This window comes from Rousettus aegyptiacus, unplaced genomic scaffold (assembly GCF_014176215.1).
Source record: "Rousettus aegyptiacus isolate mRouAeg1 unplaced genomic scaffold, mRouAeg1.p scaffold_m13_p_13, whole genome shotgun sequence".
Taxonomy (NCBI): Eukaryota; Metazoa; Chordata; class Mammalia; order Chiroptera; family Pteropodidae; genus Rousettus; species Rousettus aegyptiacus.
Genome location: NW_023416288.1, coordinates 3,343,405 through 3,363,374, shown reverse-complemented (window position 1 = coordinate 3,363,374; position 19,970 = coordinate 3,343,405). Strand labels below are relative to the sequence as shown.

The window sequence follows — 19,970 nt, the reverse complement described above, 5'->3', positions numbered from 1 at the left end:
AACTGTGGCCCCACCTCCACCCATGCCAGCAACAGCCAAATGCAGAGTTTAGACTTACACTCACTTCTACCCTCTCTGTGCTGTAATGAGTCTCTCTCTCCCACCCGTATCTGCTTCAGTGTTAGTGGAGTTCACATGGAAAGCTTGGACTTCTACCCCTACCCAGCAGTAACCAGGTGCTTCTCCTCCTCCCCACTGGGGTACTGTCAGAGGAGGTCTAGTGTAGAATCAGCACTACTGCTGTCACCCAGTAGTAATTAGACTAGGCCAATTACAATGTCAGTGGAGGACACACTTTCATTCCCCTTCCAGGAGCAACAAAAAGTCTGCAGCCTTGGGTGTCAACAGATCCCAACAAAGGAACATGGAGTTCTACCTGCACCTAAAAGTACCACACGGTGCACATCCCCCTTCATCTGCCAGAGTGGTATCAGAGAAAAACAGCTAAAACAGTGGTTTAAATAAGATCCAGGGTCTCATAACATAACATGAGAATGTTCAGATTTCAATCAAAAATCATTTATACTGAGAATCAGGATATCTCAAACCAAAGGGAAAAAAGACAATCAATAGATGCAAACACCAAGATGACAGAGATGTTAGAATTATGTGACAGATTTTAAAGCAACTATGATAAAACACTTCAACAAGTAAACATGAGTAAGCTTGAAACAAATGAAAAAAAAATTAGAAAACCTTAGGAAATATGTAGAAAGTTCCAGGAAATAGAGAATATTAAGGAAAAACAAAATGGAAATTTTAGAACTGAAAAACACAACAACTGAAATTAAAAGCTCAGTGGATGGAATCAATAGCATAATGTAGGGGTCAGGGGAGTCAGTGAACTGGAAGCCAGAACAGTAGAAATTACTGAATCTAAGAAACAGAGAAACAAGAAAAAGAAGAAAACTGAATAAAGCCTCAGAGGCCTATAGGATTATAACAAATGATTAAAATTCATGTCAAATCACAGAAGGAGAGAAAGAGGATGGGGGTAAAAAAAGTACTTGAAGAAACGCTGGCTGAAAATTTCTCGGATTTGGCAAGAGACATAAACCTACTGATCAAAGAAGCTAAACAGGACAAACCCAAAGATATCCACACCAAGACTCTTTATAATTAAACTTCTAAAAACAGACAGCCCCGCACTCCCCCCCTTCCCCCTCAAAAATCTTTTAACCAGCCAGAGTAAACTGGTACAACCATTCTGGAAAACAGTTTGGCAATTTCTTAAAAAATGAAACATTTAGCTACCATAAGATTCAGCACTAATACTTCAGGACATTTATCCCAGAGAAACAGAGACGTGTTCACACAAAAGCCTGCACACAAGATTCATGGCAGCTTCATTCATAATAGCCAATAATCAGAAACAACTCAGTTATCTTTTATTAGGTGAACAGTTAAAACGAGCAGTGGTATATTCAACCCAGGGAATACTGCTCAGCAGTTAAAAGGAACAAACCTGGTACATGAAGCTACCACAGCTGCCAGGATGTATCTTCCAAGAATTATGCTAAGTGAAAAATGCCAGTTCCAAAAGGTTATATACTGTATGGTCTTATTTACATAACATTTTTTAAATGGCAAAATTGTAGAAACAAAGAACAAGGTAGTGGGTGCCAGGGGTAAAGGAGTAGGTGAAGGTAGAAGGGCAGGGCTGTGGCTGTTTATAAAGGGGGATCCTTGTGATGGTTTTGAATATCTTGTTTGTAATGTTGTACTATAGTTTTGTAAGCTGTTACCTTTGAAGAGTACTGGGGGTTTCTACATTATTCCTTACAATTGCATGTGAATCTACAGTGCTCACTTAGAACAAAATGCACAGAACCAGTAGAAAGGGAAAGACTGAAGACGAGAAGAAAATGTGTGAGAGAAACAGGAACAGGGAGTTTTACTTTTCATTTAGGAGCTCTCCCTGGTGTTCCCGCAGTTTCAATTCCAATCCAGCTGTTTATTAAGAAGTTATATACAGAGATCTCCATTACATGGCGAGTCTTAATGGACCAAGTAGAGGCAATAATTAAAGATGGAGAGTGGCAAATACAAACACAATTTCTCTCTTCCCTCCTTCTATTCTCTCTGGTCAAATACTCAACCTAGAACAGCAGTTCTCAATCTTGGCTGAACATTTTAATCATCAAGGGAGCTTTGAAAAAATACCATTGCCTGGATCCACCCTGCCCAAAGACTGATTAAATTGCTCTAAGGTATCTCTTGGACATTAACATTCTTAAAGGTCTAGGAGTGTTGTTTGTAAAGTGTAGTAGCCAAGGTTGAGAACCAGTGGCCAAATGGAGTTCCACAGCCTGTTTGAATCTTATTTGTGGGTACACATCATGTGTTTGTTTCATATTGAAAATTCAGAGACAAGACTGTGGCATGTGTAAACCATTCACTGTGCCTGTAGTGATGAGGTTAAGTACATTTTTTAAGGTAGAGATTATATACAAATGAAATTAATTAACATGGTTGTTAGCTTCCCCAAACTGGAAAGTCCCCAAACTTCCCTGCCTGTCTCACTGGCCTTCTTCCAGCTCCTAGAACATTCCATGTTTTCTTTTACTACAGAGCTTTTTAATGTATGCCATTCTCCTGCACAGATCCAGAAGTCTCTCACGCTCATTCTCATTTTTCGCTCTCACATACAAAACCATTCTTCTTTTACTTCTTTGTCTAATAAATTACTTTCAGTTCTCATTCAGTCTTCACCTCCTCAGAGAAGTCAGCCTTTTATGCTACCATAAACCTCCTTCCCCGTATTTATCATGGTTATAATTTTACAATTACTTTATCGTTATTCCATTAACATCTCTCCACTAGAGTGTAAACTCTGTGAGGGCAGAAATCTCCAGCCACCAGTGCCTGATGTATGATAGGTGCTATCTGTATATGATACCTGAATGAACCAGTCATTCTCTATTTAGAAACTTGTGGAGTGTTCACCAGAGATAGAGGATGTCATAAAAGCAGTTGCCTAGGAATGGTTCAGCTGAAAACTAGTTAATGTCATTTTGGGCAGATCACTAAGTTTTCCTGGGGCTCAGTGTGTACGTCTGCTAAACAAGAATGGTCCTCACACTTAGCTGCACATTAGAACCACTGGGGAACCTTCTAAAACACCAGTGTCTGGGACCCAACACAGATGTACTTATTTAACTGGCTTGAGGAGGAACCCAGGTATTAGACATTTTTAAATGCTCCCAGGTGATTGAATATGCTGTCAAAGTTGAGAACCACTGGACTGGGCTTAATGAAGTCTAAAATCTGGCACGATTACAGAAGTTTGGGGTAACATAAAGCAGCCCATCTCCTTTTGAAATGACCCTCCTTTTCTGTTAGGGTAATCACTCAAAGGAAACCGAGCCAATGATAACTCAGGGACAGAGACAAAATGAAAGCTATTTGTAACCTGCCACATTAATTTTTTTCATATTTCTTTTACTTTTAATAGTGAAGGTGTTCACACTGCCATTTCTCCACAGACCTGGCCTGTTGGCACCCTATGAAGTGAGATTGTGAGATGGCGCTATGTGAGGTACAAGTAAATTGGAAATTAATTATTGACATAAAATCAGAGCAAATAAATATTAGCTCTTTTGATTGTTAACTTTCTGATTTTCAAAATAACAGTTTAAAAACACATCTTTCCATGAAAATACTGAGAGGGATTAATCAGCACTGAAGATTAATTCCCTGAGACGTTTCACTCTTTAACAGTCTCCTGGTTTGGTTTTCAATATTTGGCCCTAAAAATGAAGTCTGATGCCAGATTTCCTTTGTTGCCACTTTTTAGCTGTAATTGACTCTAAGATATAAAAGAACTCATCAGGTTCTGTGACTGTTGACCATAACAGAGCAATATCCCTGTTCAAAGAACTAGGATTACAGAATGCAAACAAGGAGAGAGCTCATTAGCCAGGCATATGAGAGACTGCCTCAGAAGTAAAGCCAGAACCGTGTCCTCCAGCTTCTTTCATGTTGTATTATTTTTTGCTGTTGTTTACTGGGGTTGTGACATAAACCTCAGCTGATTAGTAGAATAACTTGGATTTTAAACAAATCATGCTTTGAAGTGATATGATTTTATTCAAATTAGAAAAGTTCATTGGTACAAGAAACAAAGCCAATACAAAAGGAAGGATTTTTTACATTTCTTTATAGCCCTGGAGATTAAGTGTACCTCTGTGGTGGTCTGTTCACAGAGTGTGGAAAACACCAGCACAGTTTAAGTTATTGGGAATCAGGAAGAGCTATCCTCTTTATTCTTGAGCAGTGTAGACAACACATCTCCTCCTCTGCCAGAGTCAGTCTGATGCTCAGGTCAGGGACTCCGAAGCCTGTTCACTTCTTACAGCCCAGAGGGGTATTCTTTGAGCCCATTCTTTAGTGGTTCAGTTACTTAGATGGCACCTCCCTGAGTGTTTAACTTAAATACTAAAAGTTAGAGGCCTGAATGCACTCACAGTATGTTAGGCATAGAGAAACCTTTTATTTGGGGAGTGATGAGTTGGGTAGAGGCAAGCAAATGGCTGGTTTTCTATTCTGTATTGAGGAAGAGAGAGTAAAAGAGAAAATTTCCCCATTTTTCACTATGTCCATCGAAAAATAGCTCTGGCTTCTATCCACCAATAATCCCTCTTTGAGGATGAAGGCAACTTTGACCATTCACACTTTAGTATGAATTATGTAACTTAGAAAACAGCTCACTTTCCTCCTTAGGGAGTGAAGAGTGAGGTTAATTTCAGAGCACAAGGAAAAAGATTTGTGTGAGGTCCCAGGGTGGGGGATTTCAAATGAGAACTCCTGATGCCTGGGTCAGGAGGGAAGTCCAGGAGTAAGGGGTGTTATAAATATGGCAGACTAGAGGCCATTTAAATGTCTACTTTGTACATTCGCCTATATTTAGCCATTGAACTCTGTGGCAATAAAAATATACTTCTTGCCGCACTGGGTATGTACATTGCTATAGAGAAATAAGAGGTTTTGTTATCTTAATCTAAAAATTAGAAAGTGTCATTTCCTTAGGAACATGTATACAGTTGGCCAAAGTGTAGCCAACTGCCCTCACAATCTATCTGGAGACTCAAACACCAATTAAAGCATTGCCTTTCATCCTCCCTTTGGTTCCCTAAGGCCAGAGAATTCCCTACTGGGATTCATGTGCTTCCAGGACTCACAGCGTGTTCATGCAGTAGGCACACACGGAGAGCATAAGGAAATCAACTTTCAGGTCCTAACTGATCTACTGGAGAGAAAACTTTCAATCAATATGTCAAGGTGTTACGCAGGTTCTTCTTTCCCACTTTCCCTTTCATAGTAACTCTTTTTCTGCATTACAAAAGAAATTTTCACCCTTCCAAAACTCACTATGGTAACCTCCAGAATGCCAAACAAAGGGACAACTGAAACTATTGAAGCAGGTAAGCCTCCCTTAATTAAAGCACTTAGGCAAGGCATATGTCTTTCCTGTCTTAGACACATTTCTCTTATAGGCCATGGCGATGTTAGAAAGCAAGTACACTGGTCCTTGTTGAAATGTTCTGAATTCCCATAGTGATGGCAGTTTTTCCTTAATGACTCATTTTTTCTACCACCGCCCCCAAAATTATTTGCAAAGAATATGTTTCTATGGAGGGAGAGTTCTTTGAAAGCAAAGTGAAACGAAGCATAGATAGAATACTGAAGATGGTAGTACTTTATTCCATTCTTGCAACAAAGTCTTGGAGAGCTCCATACTCTGTCTATCTCTCTGAGTGTCAAAAATTTGAAGCGAGGTATCTGTAACAAAGATGTATATTAACACAATTATTAGAACAGAAACATGCCAAACTCTCCCTAACAAAGAGTGAGATTGTCAAGCCAATTGTCTGACAGTAAGTCATGTTATTAAAAAAAAAACAAACTTGTATTGGCAAATTAGTATTGACATTGACAATGTTTTTATTTCTCCAACCATTTTTGAGTGTAGTGAATTAAATAAGATGTCTTTAAGTGAAAGATAACAAGTATAATGAAAAATCATTTGAAAAATCTTAGTAAAATATTTTTGATACACTTCTCAGAACCTGATAACGCTAATGCTGCTAATGAATATCAAATGCCTTTATAAGACAGATTTCTGTTTTCCAAAATGAATTAAAAGTTGCCAGAGGTGTGGGGTTGGGAGTGGATGAATGGATAAAAAGGGTCGAAAGGTACAAACTTCAGTTATAAGTCCTGCGGATATAATGTACAGAATGTGACTATAGTAAATTATACTGTATAGCATATTTGAAAGTTGCTAAAAGAGTATATATTAAAAGTTCTCATCACAAGAAAAAAATTATAGTAATGTACAATGATAGACGTTAACTAAACTTATTTTTGTGGTGATCATTTTGCAATATATACAATATACAAATCATGTTATACACATGAAATTAATATAAGGTTATATGTCAATTATACTTCCATTTAAAAAATGAATTAAAAGATATAAGCATTAAAATTAATTTAAAATGATTATTATATTTGTTTTTAATTAATTTTTTATTTTTAAATTATATTCAACATTCAATGTTATATTAGTTTCAAGTATACAGCATAGTGCTTAGATATTTACATAATTTACAATATGATCTCCTATTGATAAGTCTAGTACCCACCTGGCACCATATGTAGTTATTTCAAAATTATTGACTATATTTCCTATGCTGTACTTTAACTCCCCAAGACTATTTTGTAGCTACCAATTTGTGCTTCTTAATTCTTTCCACTTTTTTCAGCCAGTTCCCCCAAACCCCTCCCATCTGGCAACTATCAGTTTATTCTCTATAACTATGAGTTTGTTTTTCTTTTGGTCGTTCATTTATTTTGTCTTTTAGATTCCATATGTAAGTGAAATCATGTGGTATTTGTTTTTCTCTGTCTGACTTATTTCACTTAGCATAATACCCTCTAGGTCCATTCATGTCATAAACGGTAAGATTTCATTTTTTATGACTGAGTAATATTCCATTGTATATATGTACTACATCTTTATTTAATTATCTGTTGATGAACACTTAAGTTGTTTTAATATCTTGGCTATTGTATATGAAATGTCTTTTTTTTCTCTTGTTATAGCTGTTGTTTTAAAGTCAATTTTTTTTTTCTGGTATAAATATTGCTACCCCAGCTTTTTGGTTACCATTTTCAAGAAATATCTTTTTCTCCCTCTTTGTTTTCAGTCTGAATATCTTTGATCTGAAGTGAATCACTGGTAGGCAGCATATGTAAGGGTCTTGTTTTCGTATACATTCGGCCATCCTATATCATTTAATCCATTTACATTTCAAGTAATTATTGATAAAAAATGTAGTTATTATCATGGTATTTTTCATTTTTTTTATTTCTTCTCCTTCCCTTCCTCCTCTCCCTGCTCCTCCTCCCAGAAGTTCCTTTAATGTTTCTTGTAATACTGGTTCAGTGTTGATGGATTCCTTTAGCTTTTTCTTGTCTAGGAAGCTCTTTACTTGTCCTTCTATTTTAAATGACAGCTTTGCTGGGTTGAGTGAGTATTCTTGGTTGTAGGTCCTTGCTTTTTATTACTTTGATTATTTCATGTCAATTCATTCTGGGCAGTAAAGTTTCTGTTGAGAAATCAGCTGACAGTCTCATGGGTGCTCCCTTGTAGGTAACTTTTGCTGCTTTTAAGATTCTCTCTTTGTCTTTAACTTTTGGTATTTTAATTATAATGTGTTTTGGTGTGGGCCTGTTTGGGTTCATCTTGTTTGGGACTCTCTGCGCTTCCTGGCTTGTATGTCTATTTCCTTCTTCAGGTTAAGGAAGTTTTCAGTCATTATTTGTTCACGTAGGTTTTCAAATCCTTGCTTTCTCTCTCCTTCTGGTATCCCCATGATGCAGATGTTGGTACACTTGATGTTGTCTCAGAAGCCTCATTTTTTAAATTGGCTTTTTTTTTCTTTTTGCTGTTCTAATTGGGTGTTTCCTGCTATCTTGTCTACCAAATTGCTGATTTAGTTCTCTGCTTCATCTAATCTGCTGTTGATTCCATCTAATGTGTTCTTCATTTCAGTTATGTATTCTTCATTTCTGACTGGTTCTTTTTTTATGATTTCTATCTCTTTGTTTAAGTTCTGAGTTCATCTTTTCTTCCCCTAGGTTTATTGATCATCCTTAAAACCAGCGTTTTGAACTCTGTATCTTGTAGATTGCTTGCCTCCATTTTATTTAGTTCTTTTTCTGGAATTTTTTCCTGTTCTTTCATTTGAGACATGTTTCTTTGTCTCCCATTTTGACGGCCTTCCTGTGTTTGTTTCTATGTATTAGGTAGATCTGCTACATCTCCCAGACTTAACAGGGTGGCCTATGTAGTAGGGGTCCTGTGGGGCCCAGTGGTATAGTCTCCCTGTTAACTTGAACTGGGTTCTCTAAGGGTGTTCCTTGTATGGGCTGTGTGTGTCCTCCTCCTATAATTGAACCTTGATTGCTGTTGGCATTTCAGTGAGTGATTTTGACTTTCAAGCTGCCTGACTGTGAAGATTGTCTGTGACTACAGCGGATAAGCTGTTTTTCAGGGGCTGACAGAGCAGGATTCACTTTAGTGGCACTCTGGTGCCTGCTGAGTCCACTCCTTTAGTGGTGCTCTGGTGTGGTCTGAAGCTAACCATTGGGTGTGTTGGTTCTGGGGCCTCTTGGGAGGGCCTCCAGTGTAGGCTCAGGTCAACTGCTGCCTGTTCCTGGCCTGGGACCACTTGGTAGTTGTCTGTGCTGGGCTTGGAGGTGCCTGGGAGAAGTTATGATGTGACTGAGGCCAGCTGCCACTAATGTCAGGAGCCACATAGCAGGAGGTGTAGGGCTATCTTTGAGATAGCCACAGCTTTCTCAGTTATCACAGGTTGGCAGCTTGTGAGGAAAGCCACTGAAAGAGGTACAGGTTTTTGTGTGGGTTGGGTGGGGCAGGTCTCAAGAATTGCCAGGGTGGGGTGAGAGTGGTATTAGAGAGGTAATGGAGACTCAGATTTGACACCTGCCTGTGCCTGCTGGCTGTAGGGAGGGATTGCTAAACAAAGGAACAATAGGGCATGCCAGCACTGGAGAGAGCTGCCCCTCCAGGCCTCACCCTGAAGCCAGACAATTCAGTTCCTCCCCTTATGTCCCTGGTACCTCTCAAGCTGCTATTCCTTTGCTGACTTAGGGCATGTGTTTGTGAGTGAATCTCTGCAGACCCTTTAAGAAGATGCCTGGGCCTCTACTAGCCTTTTTCTCACCCAGATAGAATCTGCACTGCTTTTCACAGCCAGCTGTTGTGGGAACTTCTCTTCCCAACACTGATACCACATGCTGGGGAGCCTTGCTTATCAGAGAGGGACCTCAGCTGAGATATCCTGATTTTTACCCAGCAAATATGGGTGTGGGCATCTCTGCCCCTTCTTCCAGTATTGATGTGGCTTCTTCTTTATGTGTTTAGTTATAAGACTTCAGCTCAGCTAGTCTTCGGGTGGGTCTCAAGGGTGGTTGTTGTTCTATAATTTAGTTGTAATTTTGATGTGGTCATGGAAGGAAGTGAGCATAGCATTTACCTGTTCTGTCATCTTGCCTGGAAGTCTCCCTATTAATATTAGATTTAATTAACTAATTAAATGTATTTGACAAAATAATTTTAAATGAAATTGCATTATATTAATTTGATTATTAAGTTATTATTAAGCAATGACCCTGTGATTTTTGACATGTAACTCAAAAATTTCAAATAATTGGGTGGTATTATAACACAATTTCATCTACATATTTACGTGAATAACATTTCCAGTATATGTCTATAAAAATGAAAAATAGCAATCAAATTGAGCCCTGTTTCATCCTAGTAATAAATATTAATCTAGGACTATATAAGCTAGATTAACAATAACAACAAACCATTAAGAGTTGAATTTCCAGTAAGATTTTACTTGGATAATTTATCAATCTTATTATCTAAATAGTTGTTTTGATCACTTTTATACTACTAATAATATTTATATAGTACTACTAACAATTATAATTTTTTCATTCAGAAGAAAAATTTTAAACTTTTTATAGCCTGTGGTAAGAGAATATTTTTTAAAAAAATCTAATCTCTATACTTTTTTGTTTCAGAGAACTATGATAGAGTAATCAATAAAGGATTTCAAGGATGAAAATATATTATATTTGTATAATAATTAATGGAAGAAATAGAAGGCAAGTACAAGTTAAAGGAGCAAATGAGTGGTATTATTATTTTGACAAAGAAGAGACTAAGCCTGTTTTTTAATTAATGATAATGTATATCTAATCTCTGTGGTATTTAAATTCCATTGGATATGTTTAAAAGAGTGGTAAGAGTTTAGTTTTGGAATATTGATAGACTTCCTTTATAACTAAGAATTTTGCGTGTTAACTTGAAAAACGTATAAAAGGGCACATAATTTTTCGAAATTTTGGGGCTGGCATACATGAGCAAAAATGTTTTGGAGACCTTTGTCTTAGAGATTTCCCTTTTCTTCCAACGAACGTCTCCTCCCCCTGTTCCCTCAAGATCCTCACTGCTTCTTTCCAAACTGACATGCTGATGCTCACTTTGGTGTTAAGCACTTACTCTTTTCAAAAGGCATTTGTGTTGTACCAGGGTTTCCTGGAAATAATAATGTGATCTAAAAGAATGATGCTTGAATGAGAATTTTCAGTGATGGACAAAGGTGTTTGAGGCAAGAGGGAAAGTTCCCAGAACTCGCACGGGTATTTTGAGATTTGCTGGGTCCTCTCTGATTGCAAGTAATACAGGGCTGTCAGGAGAGCCCAGCCAGTGAGAGCAACGTTGGAAACTGTGGGTCAAATAGAATTTTCGTTAAACTCATGACTGAGGAAAAATTAAACTCACTAGAAACATGTTGCTTTTATAATTTAACAAAGATATTTCTGACATTGCCTGCTACAATATTTTGATAGATGTGTATATGCACCCAAAATAAGATTGAAACTCGTTTAAAAGTAGAGGAAGGAAACTAACATCTTTCAAAAGAAGCCAATCATTTGCATTCTTTTGTTTCTTTGGGTTTTTTTCCGTTGCACTGACTCAGTCCCCCCACCCCCCTCACCTCCTCACACACAGAGCTCTGTGTCAAGAAAACACTTTTTTTTTTCATTACAAAAAATTCACTTAGCAGGCCAAAGTCATTGCTTTGATGACTGTGTTGACTAGTAAGTTTATCTTGCCTGGAAGACAAATACAATAATTGATACAGGAGAGATAAGCCAGCTTGTTCACAGAGGCCTTTATGTGCTTTTGGGAAAATGACTGTGGACATCAAATTGAAGGTGCTCAAGAGTATCATTTTTACAAATGAAGAATTATAAATTATAAATGTGGTTGTCCTTGGGACTAGTGAAATTCATCCTGCCTGTTTGGATTTCTGCAATTGTCAAGGTCTTGCTGGATGTTAAGGTATCAGCTTACTGAAAAAAAAAATTTGTGAGCACCAGGTGTGACAAAATATATGTTTCCTAGCCTTAAGAAATCTAAAATCCAACCTCATGGACAAGATTTGTTCTTTAAGAAATGACAGACAAATACAAACAGTCTTGATTGTCATTTGTCCTGTACTACAGTTCATATGAAGAAGATTTCATTTGGAGCTAAGCCCATAGGGGAAGGAAGGTTCATGGCATGGTACGAGACTTGACTAGGGCCTTGAAACCAAGGTAAGACTTTGAATAGTGAGGAGAGTCAACAAGTTCTTTCAAGCCACAGGGAAATGCTCACATATTGTGTTCACAGAGTAAATAGTAGACAGTGCTCCTTAGAACAGTGAGTTTGAAGAGAGGGGGCAGGACAGGGTCATCTCCAACATACACACATATGTGAGCTTGAGCTCTAATTGTTCACTCACAACTTTATATAAAATATGCTGCCCAAATTGATCTTGGCTAATAGCACCTTCCTGGGTAATAATAATCTAGTATTTCTGAGCCCCTACCATGTGCCTGGCACTGCAGTAGACCCTCTAAGTAAATACATTATTTATACATTTAACAATCTCATATGGCAAACTTGTCTCTGGACTATATAAAACTGACATACACTGGAGAATCTAAAAAAATAGCATTTTCCCAACCTACATGTCCATCTATGGATGAATGGATAAAAAAGCTTATTACACACACACACACACACACACACACACACACACACACAATGGAATATTATTCAGCCATAGAAAAGCAAGGAAATCCTACCATTTGTGACAACATGGATGAATTGTAAAGACATTGTACAAAGTGAGGTCAGTTAGACAGAGAAAGATAAATACTGTACGATCTCACTTATATGTGGAATCTAATTTAAGAAAAATACACACACATCCAACACATAGAAGAAGAGATCATGCTTGAGGTACCAGAGGCGAGGGGTGAGAGGAGGGTAGTCAAAGGTACAAACTTCTAGTTATAAGATAAGTACTGGGGAGGTAATGTACAACATGATGACTATAGCTAACACTGCTATATGACATATAGGAAAGCTGTTAAGAGAGTAGATCCTGAGTTCTCATCACAAGGAGAAATTTTTTTATTGTATCTATATTGCCTATTGAGGTAATCATTTCACAATATATATAAATCAAACCATCGTGCTTATACCTTAAACTTATTCAGTAATGTATGTCAAATATTTCTTAATAAAACTGGAAAATAAATAAATAAAAAGTGTTTTCCAACTCTTTTGATAATAAAAACATTTTCTAAGACTAGAGAGAAAAATTATCATAAAAATTAGTTTTTCCTTTACATGTATATTGTATGTGTTAACAGCGTCCAATGTATGAAGTAAAACTTACCTCATGACCCATTAATCAAAGTTGATATTGCTTTTCATTTTCCCCTTCCTATCCTCTAGTCTACAGGCATCTTTTCTCTATTCTGCATAAAAATCCATTATAACGAATGTTTGATATATACATAACTACTTATATGATGCATAAATCTCCTTCATCAGCCACGTTGGTATGCCCTGCAACACGGAAATAGATTATCACTCTTCAGTGAATAATTCAATGACTACAAAAGTCCAAGGAAATCCAGGACCTTGCTGTCTTCATCCTAGTTCAGTAATAGAGTAACAGAGCCTCTGAGTGGTAATCTTTCAACCTGGCTACACTGCTAGAGAAGAGTTTAAAACATTCAGATTCATGTTACTCTCCCAAATTTATTAAGGAAGAGTCTCCCAGCTCTGTCCCAGGAATCAGTGAATTAAATATTTTCCTTCACATGATTCTGATGCAGAGGCAGTCCATGATCAGGTGTTTATTCTCAGGCCTAACCCAGTACTTGTCAGTGTTTGTTGAATGAATTAAACTGAATCAACCACTCATGACAGAACCTATGGTATTGCTCAAGGGTCATAAAGTTTTATCTACAAAAAAAGTATGTTTTAATTTTGTAACAATAATTACTATACTATTTTGAATAAAGACCAAGAATAATGAGAATGCTTTAATCCTAAGTTGTATTGACCTAAGTTGTATTGGCCCTTCAGATTTCTTTCAAACTTTGTAGGTTCTTTGCTTCCCTTAAGTGTTCTTGAAATTCTGTTCATTTCAACCTATTCATTCTTTTTTACTTTCAGCAGTTTGCTCAAACGAACAAACAAAAAACCCAGGATTTTTATTCATTTTTCATGGTTTGTCTTCTGCAGTGCTTCAAACCTTTGACAATTTATATACACCTAGTTTTTCTGCTATGATGTTGGCTTCCTAGAGAAGCAGAATGTTGTGGCCATATGTATCGTTGTGGAAATATGAGAAGATGGTGCTGATTTAACAGCTCCTTCAGTTTATGTTGGAGTAACAGTTTCCCTTAAAATAGTGGTGTGTGTGTTTGTTTCCCACTCAAGAGCTGAGCTCCTTAATGTGTATCACACGTCTTAAATCTCAATATGCTGCTCACTATTTTAGCTCCAGAAATCACTAAATTCATATCGTCCCAAAAGAAGCAGTTACTCTCTTTTTCAGACTGCCAGTATCACTACTTTTATATGTCCTTATTCCACTCATAGTGGAATATATGAAAATCAAGCATTGGAAGTCTGAAGACCAACACCATTAGTATAAATATATATGATAAATATTCACAGACCCTTCTAGAGCCTCCTGAATTTATGATTTTCCCAGGCATTATTTTACTCTAGAGTAGTGCAGGCACTTTTGGAAGTAATAGAAACTCAAGACAGTGAATTTAAGCAAAAAAGAAAGTATTGGCTCCTGCAACAGAGAAGGCTACTTAGGTAATTCACAAGATTAAAAGAAGAGCTTAAGGAATCAAGTCTCAGGGACTGGTCCAGAAGAATTGCCTTCAGATCTCTATCTTTATTTTCTCTTGACTCTGCTTGTCTTTCCTTGGCTTTATCCTGCAAGGAGGGATGTTCTCCCATGTATAGAGAAGAGGGCTGCTGGAAACCCAGATTCATACCTATCAGCTTGACAACTTCAGTAGAAAGACAACATTTTTCTTTCAGAGTCCATGTATTGATCCAGGAAAAGATTTGGGTTGGTCTCACATGAGCCCTGTTCCTACCCTGATTCTGAATTCTGTGGACCTAGTATTAGTAACATGCGGTTCTCATTAGTAAAGACAGAGAACCCACTTATTCAATGGTTGTTATAAGGAAGACTCAAAATCCCTACCCTCTTGAGCTTACATTCAAGTTGGGAGACAGATGGTAACTAAGCACACACTCTTATAATAAAATGCCAAATAGTGACAAGTGCAAGAAGGAAAAATAAAGCTGGGTAAAAAGAGTAACGGGATTATGACCTTAGCTGAAAGTCAGGGAAGGCCCTTCCAAGGAGATGACACAGGAATGAAGTAAGAGCACAAGCCATGTGCGGATCTGGCAGAAGGGTACAAAGGCAAAGACCTCGAGGTGAGAACAAGCTTGATGTGTTCACACCAGTGTGTCTACAGCAGAAAGTGGTGTGGTGAGTGATGATATTGAAGAGGAGGGCAGGGAGCAGATACTGTAAGGCCTTGTAGTCCACCACAAGGAGTTGGGGTTGTATGCTAAATGTGATAGAGAGCCGTTGGGGTATTTCAGGGGTAGCAGTGGTGAGATCCAGTTTTTAAGTTTTGTAAGGTCAGATTTTTCTGTCTGGCATAGAATGAATGGCCAGAGTAGAAGCTAAATGATTGGGTTGGAATTCATAAAAATTTGTCCTGAGGCAGTAGCGATAGAGGTGGTGTGAGACAGGAGCAGATTTGGGATCTATTTTGAAGTATAATGCACTGGATTGCAGACAAAGGGCAAGAAAGTGTCAATAAGAAGAAGGAAGGAATGAATGTAAGGAATCCCCCAAAATAGGGAGAGTAAAGGCAGAAAAAGGTCTTGAATTGAACAAGGGGTAAGTTACTATTTTTAAATAGAAGAATATTAGTAGTGATCTTTGAGAGAGGTGCATATAGAGTGTTGGGGAGGGACAGGTGTGAAGGAAGGACAATGATGAGGAAGATCAGGCAACAGACTCAAGATGGCCTGTTTGATAGTCTTGGCTCTACTAAAGCCATTCAGCCCCCCTTAGCCTTAATTTTGGATCAGAATACAGAGAGAAATTCACTTATCTCCTAAACTCTTTAAGAAATATCTATTTACTTTTGCCTCCACACCTGAAACAGGATAGCTCGAGATTCAAACTGTAACAAGAGCAGGAACTTTACCTCTAATATTTAAAGAAGGTGACACTATTTATTTAAATGTAAATCACAAATCAAAGTTTATGCATGGTTATCTTTGGGGACATTGATCTCTATCCTTCATCTCTTGAAAATGGCTGTTCCAAATTAATTAAATTCTTATGAGAGAAGAGGACTCAGCTAGAAGGCAGATAATTAAATTAATAGCTTCTTAGACTTTGTGATACATTTTTTTTCCACAAAGGAAACCAAAATTAGTTGCTTTTACATCAGGGATTCCACGGGTTTGATCATTTTAAAGGGATTGGTATCTTCCTTTTGGGTTCAGCAGCCAGCAGGGGATTTATTAACATATTTCAAAGCAACTGGGTGAGTTGCTGTGATTGGTAGAAATATATACAGGAGCAGGAAGGACTATACAGTTATGTAAATAGAGTCATTTAGCTTCCTCTTGGAGGATAAGCAATGTTCTAATATGGGAATTGAAGTTAAATTTGGTGAGAAGGATTCACAGACTCCAGTAAAAGGATTTTGCTTTCCTTTTTTTAATCTTTTTTTTTTTTACTCTAGGCAGATAAACAATTAAAACACCTACTGTAAGCTCAAGACTATGTGATACATACAGAATGACGGTCCCAGGTATGAACAGTGAAAAAGCTAATTGAGTGAACAAGGCAAGTACATAAGAGTCAATGATGAATCATCTAAGGGAATATATAATGAGGGGCTAAGCCATGTGCAACAGATATGTTAAAAGATGTTTCAATCACATAGGATTATTTCTTGTTCTCTGAGAATTCCAGGTCTTTTCTAGGATTATGAAAGGTCAATTGCAACTTCCATATTAATTAAGAGAGTCATAATTATGTAGGTTGCATGCCTTCACACTTTGTCTTTTTATTTTCTGAATAATTAAGTTTAAACACCTTAGCATGTCATTCAAGATATATGGCTAAAGACTATTTTGGGGTATGAGGAATAGGAAACCTAACTCAAACTGGCTTTGACAGTTTCATTAGCTCATATAACCAATCTAGGGGTGAGTACACTTTCATGCATGATTTGATCTAGGAGCTCGGTGTCTCCCAAGCTCTCTGGACAGCCTTCTCCTGCATTGCTTTCAGTCTCAAACTCTATATGTTACATCCTGATAGCTCCAGGTTCACAGTCCCAGTGGACAAAGAGCATGTGCTTTATTCCTAAGAGGCTCAACAGAAGGTTCATTGCATCTCTTATTTCTGATTGGATTGAATGTCCATCTCTGAACCAATGATCAAAGTCAGAAAGATGTGATTGGCCAGACCTTATTAACATGGCTTTTCTTGAATATCCGTTTGCTGTCTTTAGGACAGTAAAACAACATACCTTAAATATGAGTTTCCTCACTTAGGCCTTGTATCCCCAGCTTTATCTCTTGCTATTCCTCTTTCAGTCCCCAATGTTCCAATCCCAAGAGATTAATTGTTGTTCCCTAAGGACTTTAGGCACTTTTCAAGATTAAGAGCTCATGTCTATGCAGTTCCCACTGCCTGTGATGTCTTTTCCTCTCTTCAGAAATATTCAGTCTGACAGTTCAAGACCTAGCTCCTGCCTGATCTGAGCTGATGAAGAGTTCTCCAAGAAGCGTAATTAAGAACATACATGAAATATTGGGTATAACACCCTCTTCAGTGAAAGTAGTCATCAGGTGGTTTCCATCTCCTGGTTTCCATCTATCTTTCTCTACAGAAGGCAGGAAATCATGTTGAAAGATTTGGCCCACAGTCGGAGGGCCAGACTAATTGGAAAGGTGGCAGGAGAGATCCAGGCTGGTTCAACTGGCCTAGAGAGTGACACGTGAATCAGAACAAGAGTGGGCACTATCTGTGTAGTGCCATTCGAGAAAAGGCTGAATCAGCACTGAGAGTGGAGATTCTGGGTGGGAGCCTAGCATCGAACAAGTCAGGCTGGGGTAAACTAAAAAGTGCAAATTTGAGACTAAGATTCAGGTAGAATGAGTCAGGCTCTGAAGACAGTGTAGACATACATGACAAGAAGAGTGAGGGTGTGCAGGTACCAAAACACAGACAAAACTGGACTATGAGGGGGTGTTGCTTCAACTATTTTTCATCCAAGAATGTGCCTATACTGTGTTTTTATCCTCCTAGTCTAAATGGTTTGTACAGCTTCTGTTGGAATGTTAAAAATAGTGTAACATCTGAAGCGGGGCTCTGAGATATTTGAAAAGAAAAGATGATACAATTGAATAATCATTATTATGATCGCACCTCAGAGTTTGAGACTTGGGCCCTTAGTTCTAGATCTAAGTCATATTACAACCTATGGAAATGAAAACAAGTTAATTCCCATAGACTTGAAGAAGAAGATATATATATTGGTTCTACTTTCTGATTACATTATTTGGCTCCAATATAGCCAAAATTATTTTGCACTGGAGGCCACATGGCTCTTTATGGCCACAAACAGTGAGCATATGGCCTAGAGGGTGCTTTCCTCCCTAGCAGTTATATTTCCAGTACACCCAGGACCCAGTGCAGCCACAGCTGTAATTGGCAGACAGCTAATACGGCTGGCTGGTTGTTTGCTTGTCCTTGTAAAATTAAGCATGACAAGCCAATGAGGGGTGGAGCTGTGCCTGTTGTAAACACATTTAGAATTCAAGAAAAGCAAAGTGTAGATTTGAGAATTTGATTTGTGAAACTCATAAGTATTCATTCATTTCTTAACCATAGTTCATTAAATTTAACAGTTGTGTGATTCCAAATCCACAGATGACAACCACAGCATATTTTGAGCAATAAATTAGTAGCTGCTTTAAGAAATAGGAATGATTTAACCGTGTATTGCGGAATAGTAATAGAAGCACTAAAATCTGCCCTTTTACCTCCAAGGGGTTTGTTTTAAAGGTTTAGATTGCAATAGTAATCATTCTTTTAATCCTTCACCATGTAAGCAAGTCCGTTTTCACAGGCAGTTATTTACTTGTCTTGTAATAAAAAGTGATTTATAGTACATGATATCGATTTACATTTATAGCTTTTCTCTATGGCAGTGGCATAATGCTCTTTGGTTGTTCTAGTGGAAAGTGCTTTATAATTATCTGATATCTGAAACAAAAATATTACTTGTATTTGAAAAGTAAAAGTTCTGGAAGGGCCGGCGATAGGTGTGAGTTACAGACCCTAAGTCAGCGCTGAAGGGTGCCCCCTTAACTTTTACTTCTTGTGTTAAAGACCACTGATATATATTTTTATGACAATTATCGCATCTTTTTTCATTTGGTTTTACTTTTGTCTGTATTGAGTATTTCTTTTTTTTTTCCCTCTACAATTCTTTCCCCAGATATGTGCAGACAGATCAGCTCACTTTGTCAACTGAGAACTTCAGGGAACAGTAGGATTCCGATGAAGACATAAGCAGCTATCACTAGCCAACAACCACAATATCTGTTAACCACTAGATAAAATAAGAGTGGGCAAGAGCCACTGGGTCTGAACCGAGCATTTTCCCAATGGGAGGGTTAAACTTCTGCTGATTAACATACCCATGATCCGGATTAACCTTGTGGCATACATAGCGTTTGTATAATTGTGTCATCGGCTTTGAAATGAGAATCTTACTTTCAGAGATGCTTCAGAAGCGATTGTTTTACTTTTTCCTGGAACCTGAGATGTCTACAGAGATAACCTGGTCCACACTTTATCTGCAAACATGTCTTTTAGGATTTCCCTAAGGATCCCATTTAGATGTATATAAAGGGGTCCATATGGGAAATTCTTATACACTGAATAATTTATGAATTTGTCACAGTGTTCAAGGTAAAAGAGAAGCTGAGTTTAATGTGTCAATGAGGAGAGGGTGGAGGGAGCATCAGCTTTCCCGAAATCTTCCAAGGAACCTATAATATTCAAGCTTCTACTTCTAAATCATACTATTTTACCCATATGATTATATATAATTAAATGATTTTTATAGTCATCTTTTATCTATTAGCATTAGCCAAATCTTCTATATTAAAATGGTTTTTTTATAGAGGTTTGTGGACCTTCTCAAGGCCTCTTTCTACACTTGTGTGACCACTCTTCTTTGAAACTATCTTTTCCTTTGGATTCCACAGAAGCATGAGTTCATGGGTCTCCTGCCTTTTTCATCTTTCCTCCTTGAAATCTTTTATGGGGATTTTCCTTTGTCCACATCTGAATACTTATCAGTGTACAATTTTTGGTCCTCTTTCTCTCGCAAGATGATCTCACTTGCCCTCTGTTTTAATCAGAATCCATCTA

General features: G+C 37.7%; 1 protein-coding gene across 6 annotated transcripts in view; it reads left to right on the top strand.

Annotated features, from left to right (window-relative positions):
* Nucleotides 1-19,970, top strand: part of LHFPL3 (LHFPL tetraspan subfamily member 3) — a 490,487-nt gene that overhangs the window by 151,276 nt on the left and 319,241 nt on the right. The window lies entirely within an intron of this gene.